This window comes from Choristoneura fumiferana, chromosome 29, assembly GCF_025370935.1.
Source record: "Choristoneura fumiferana chromosome 29, NRCan_CFum_1, whole genome shotgun sequence".
In the NCBI taxonomy this organism is placed as follows: Eukaryota; Metazoa; Arthropoda; class Insecta; order Lepidoptera; family Tortricidae; genus Choristoneura; species Choristoneura fumiferana.
In genome coordinates this window covers 2,020,329-2,026,328 of record NC_133500.1, presented here as the reverse complement: position 1 = coordinate 2,026,328, position 6,000 = coordinate 2,020,329, and the positions used below count along the sequence as shown (strand labels likewise).

Here is a 6,000-nt window from a genome sequence, read left to right as displayed (position 1 = left end):
ACCATTTCTTCTTACTATTGTTTGAGTAGGTAAACCAGTCAATTATTGGAAACCAATTTTGATATTTGTTCATATACCTTCTACTTTACATTCGAAGTTTACCACAAGCATTACGGTGAAGGAAAACATCATGAGGAAACAAACTTACGCGAACCTGTGGAACAATGCAACGGTGTGTACTTATGTCAACCAGGCCCACATGGGAAGTACGGCTCAAGCGCTGCTATTCTGACAGGATGCCTGTGCCCAGCAGTGGGGATGAAAATTCAAACGAGATGATCTCAATCGAATGAATTCTTAATTGACTTAAACTATCTACACCAATTTCATCTAAATCAGAGGTTTAAGTGTGAAGAGATAACAGACAGAAAGGCACTTTGCCATTTATAATATTGGTATGGATATGGTAACGGTATCAATTTATGAGCAATCTCGTTAATTGCTGCACTGACTGAGTATAGTCACTCAACCACACAGATAATAACTGGTTATTCGTTTTTAAAATGCATTGGCAGCCGAGCATGTGTGACTGGATTGAATTGGGTGGGCGTGTTGGAATGTACCTACCTCTGTACTTTTTTTTCGGAATTAGTTAACTTTGAGGTCTTACTCAGAATCATCAGCTATTTGATTTGGACAAAAAAAAGTTAACCTATTTTGTTTGTCAGTTTTGTGACTTTTTTTCGAACAGTTTATATGGGTCGTTACGAAATGGACACATAATAATCTAACCAACAAAAAGTTGGAAAACCCCCGACATTGTCACTTCAAAATTCAATATCTGAAAAACGACTGAACCGATTTTGATAAAACATGTCTAAGAACCATCGCTAGAAAACCTACTTTCCAATAAAAGAAACCGCATTCAAATCGGTTCCCCCGTTTAAGAGCTACGGTGCCACAGACAGACAGACACACATAGCGGTCAAATTTATAACACCCCTCTTTTTGCGCCGGGGGTTAAAAATCGTATGCAAAATTGGTTACATTTTTTTCTTCGCCGCAATCATTAGTGCTCGTGATTCTGAGTAAGTAGAACGCATTATCTAATTTTGAAATAAAAAAATTAAGGGTACACTTGAAATGAAAATGCCGAGTTGTATCTTTGCTTTGTTATCACAGAAAGGTTTGGTACAAACGCGATGCCATGAAAAAGTGACGTCAGAAGTCGTATGGTACCGTCCCGCTGACGACGACATTCCAAAATCGAAGTTCGTATGGTACCGTCCCGCTGACGACGACATTCCAAAATCGAAGTTCGTATGGTACCGTCCCGCTGACGACGACATTCCAAAATCGAAGTTCGTATGGTACCGTCCCGCTGACGCTAATATTATTTCATACGAGAGTGAGAGGGGCGGTACGATACGAACTTCGATTTCCGAATTTCGTAGTAACCCTACTGATTTTATAGCAAGTGCAGCAACCGACTCAGTTTTTTTTTCAAATAAATTCTATGACATTTTATGACCGGATAGCAAAGTGGTTAGAGAACCTGACTATGAAGCTTGAGGTCCCGGGTTCGATCCACATGGTTAGCTGATTTTTGTTGTATCGCACTGGATGGTGATTAAGTCAGCAGTATTAATAAAAAAAAACCGGCCAAATGTCTCCTAATGTCAATAAGGGTAATTTTAGATGGTTTATTGACAGAGACAAGACAGTCAGACATGAATAATTATGATTTTCAGATTTTTGTTATTGATTGTGCTACGTATAAGAACTATCATCATACAAAATTTTAAGTTTCTAGGACAGCTGAAAGTACCCTATAAATTTCTCGGTTAAGGCAATTTGTACTGAAACACCTTTTTTAATGAAACGTCTTTTTTGATTGCGTGGACTTAGAAGTTCGTTTGAATACGTTTAAGACCAGATTAAAGCAGTTCTTTGAATTAGGTACACGGAAATGGAAATGGACTTGTTCAAAGAAAAGTCTAACTTATACAACTAACTGGAGTAACGCATGCAATTAGTTTTAATGACAAGTAAATGTGACAAAAAATATATTTATCTCAAAAAATAAAAGTATAATCAAATCACAAATAGGCATCTACTAAGCCACAACAAGTTTCGTCAGGGACGGGAAATGTGACTAAAGCTACTTGGACAAATAAACGAATCTGAATCTTAATAACATCACTTAAAAATAAATGAATTTATACTTTTGCCGTCTTATGAATTATTTTTTGAATTCTACATTATTAATGCGTAAAAGATGCGTATTATCGTAGAGGTTAATCGTCATCTGTTGTAACATCAAACACGCATAACACGTAACGCAGCAAACGCACGCGATAGGGCGATGTGCTGTATTACAACAAACACTTAATTTTCAGGCATTCTAGAACTCTACATAAATTAATATAATAAAGTCGCATTTCTTGTATTTCCTTGACCAGGCTGATTTTGATGTAGTTTTCACTGTCTTTTTCACGAAAGGCTTATAGTGTAAAAAAGATAATTACGTTTTTATGTTAGAAAAAGCAATAACAAACAAGTCGCTGACAAATAAAGCAGTTAAGCTAAATGCCCGAGTTTGCGGTCTTATTAAAATGGCATTAAAAATCTGGTTAAAATGGCTACCTACAGCTACGCCATTTTTAACCCCCAACGCAAAAACACGGGTGTTATAAGTTTGACCGCTATGTGTGTCAGTCTGTGGCACCGTATCTCTTAAACGGGCGGACCGATTTGAATGCGTTTTTTTTATTTCCAAATTTTTGTCGGTTAGGTTAGGTTATAGTCTTATGTATGATTCCTTTGTCACCTCTATTGTTAATGTCATATTAACAATAGAGGTGACAAAGGAATCATATATCGGATATTATTATAGTCGAACAATGAGACATTTATCTACCTCACGGTGAGCTAAATTTTGAATACATAAAATCGTGGGTTCAAATCCAACCTATGTAGTAGGTAGGTACCTCTGAATTTTTTGAAGTTGAGCGATACCGCAGCCTGTATAGGTATTTACCTACGCAAGTAAGGAAGGGTTGTCACAAAACCACGAGCTTTACGGTACGGTAGAATGTTTTCCATTGTGAGGAAACCTGCACAAATCCGCGAAGTAATTTACTTGCACTGGGCCGCACGGGGACTACCGCCCAAACACTGTGTTTCTAAAAGATCTGCAATGGGACGTACCGTGTGTATGTATGTAAAGAAAGAAAGAAAGAAAGGAACTTGCTTTGGGTCTAGATCAAGTGGCGTCGGGTGGGTGTCCCAAGATATTTGTTACTTAATTATAATCATTTAATTAAACAGACTCGTTACAAGGTAATTATACACTTAGAAAAAGTGAAACCAACTCCTTATTCTATTGTAACAGAGTGAGATACACTTCATCTCCAATCTTATCTCACAGTCACAGTAATTTAGTAATTTACTAACTGGTTGTCCGCGACTCCGTCCACGTAGAATTCGTTTACGCTATCCCGCGGGAACTGCAATTTTCCGGGATAAAAACTATCCTATGTCCTTCCCCGGGACTCAAACTATCGGTATACCTAATTTCACCTAAATCGGTGCAGCGATTTAGACGTGATAAGGGGTTCTCTATCGTTTGCCCGAATTTCATATGACCGAATGTATCGTTTTCTAGAATTTTCATTTGCCATAAAGTAATTTATTTCTGAAATAGTAATTTCTTCAGAGCTGATTTTAAACTAACCTAACCTAACCTACTGCATTCTATATGATGACATTTTAAAAAATCCTAAAAACAGCACGGTTCTATATATTTTATGGCAAACGTTGGTATGGCAAGTGAAATTCGGGCAAGTAAAGGTAAACGGTAACAAAAAATAAACAGACACAAAATTTCACGTTTATAATATTAATAGGAAGTACCTAAAAATTAACGAAACGTTAAATATACCTACTTTTAAGTTTTATATTTATTAGGTATTTTCTGTTTCGGTTTCAGCTGCAAATACCTGCTAGTGAACACTAGAAGGGTAATAAAAGGACGACTGGATAGTCCAGTAGTTAGAGTGCCCGGCTACAAAGCTTGGAGGTCCGGGTTCGATTACCGGTCGAGGATATGTTATGATAAATACTAATGTGTGTTCTTGCGTCGGGCTATTTATTACTCGTATGTATTATTTATCGATTTATTTTGCAGTTGAACAAATTGAATCATGACATTCATACCCAGGGTGGATCCTTTTAATAAACAATTTCACTATAAATAAATAAATAAATATCATGGGACACTTGACACCAATTGACCTAGTCCCAAACTAAGCAAAGCTTGTACTATGGATACTAGGCAACGGATAAACATACTTATATAGATAAATACATACTTAAATACATATTAAACATCCAAGACCCGAGAACAAACATTCGTATTATTCATACAAATATCTGCCCCGGCCGGGATTCGAACCCGGGACCTTAAGCTTCGTAGTCAGGTTCTCTAACCACTCAGCCATCCGGTCGTCAATGATTACCTTGATAAAAGTATGAGATGTCAGCATGACATTAGTAGCACAAAGGTTCCACCCTGGGTCATGATTCAATTTGTTTGACTGTACCTACCCATAACACAAGCTTTACTTAATTTGGAAGTTACCTAGGTTAATTGGTGTTAATTGACCTGTAATATTAATTTGTTGCTTCTACTTCTTTGAAAATTGTAGCTCGTGTGGGACTTAAGCACTGTTCAACTTGTAAGTTAAGGTTATGTAATTGTAATCAATACAAATCGATTCGGTTTTGGAAAGAAGAGCTTTTTACAGCTACTTTGATTCATAGCAGTTAGGTACTCTACAGTTAAAAGAAGTGAATGAATCGAAACGAATAATTTACTCTGTATTTGGAATATTTAACAGATCCGTGTCCTTACATGTATCCTTAGACCTTGTGTAGATATTTATTTGGTCGCTTTTCATCCGATCTTATTCAAAATTCCACTAAACAATTCAACCCAATATCCCTTTGATCCATTCCAAATAACCACTATAAAGAATAACTCACCTAATAAAAGAACACTTTTAATCCAATGAAAATCACACACTCAAAATCTAAGTCCAACTTAACTTAAATCACTAAATTAAGTCGAAGTTAAGTTTAACGGACGTACGATACAATTGTTGTTCACGACCAGTCCGGTTAGTGTGGCTAGAGCGACTGCGAGGTGCGCGAGCTCTACGGTGCAGCTTGGCCAGTAGTGGTATTTGATAAGTAAAAGCTTTAGGGAGAGGTAAAGGGTTTTAGGTTTTACTTTCTGATCTATTTGACGTAATCATCATCATCTTATCAGCCATAGGACATCCCCTGTTGGACATAGGCCTCCCCCATAGACTTCCAGTTGCCTCGGTTGGAAGCGGCTTGCATCCACCGTGAACCCGCGACTTTAACCAGGTCATCCGTCCATCTCGTTGGTGGACGTCCTACGCTGCGCTTGCCGATCCGCGGTCTACACTCGAGAACCTTCTACGTAAGTCCCGGGTTTATTAATCAGTGAAAACTGTTTGCGCTCCCACATCAACAGCGTAGCAACTCAAAATAATACAGCACTAGCTTTTGCCTGCGGCTCCGCCCGCGCGGAATTCGGTTATCGCGCGCTGTTCCCTCGGCAACTGCATTTTTCCGGAATAAAAATTAGCATATGTCACTCTCTGTCCCATACTATCTCTATGCCAGAAATCACGTCGATCCGTCGCTCCGTTTCGACGTGAAAATACAAACTCACAAACATACAAACACACAACACTTTCGCAATTATAATATAAAAAAAAACTTATGCCAAACCAAACAAAAGTCCATATTTTTTAAGATTGGTTTTTTGGAATCTTTTTGTATTTTTTATTCGTCGTCGGTCATCCCGTAAAACCTAAATTGAAAATACAAACTCAACCTGGGACCTGGGTTCGATTCCCAGTGATGGTCTTATTTTTCTGGTTTTTCTGTGCATCTATATTTCAGTTTGTATTTTCCATATTTTTTGTTAGTAAGAATTGGTCTTACAGACTAGTGTTAGTCGATTTA

At 37.7% G+C, this 6,000-nt stretch overlaps 1 protein-coding gene across 1 annotated transcript in view; it reads right to left on the bottom strand.

Annotated features, from left to right (window-relative positions):
- The window catches only part of LOC141444298 (uncharacterized), a 70,444-nt gene extending 65,315 nt beyond the window's left edge, over positions 1 to 5,129 (bottom strand). Inside the window, exon 1 of the mRNA XM_074109798.1 lies at positions 4,987 to 5,129. The gene's annotated coding sequence lies outside the window, so the exon portion shown is untranslated. The remainder of the gene's footprint in view (positions 1 to 4,986) is intronic.
- Between the last annotated feature and the right edge of the window lie 871 nt (positions 5,130 to 6,000).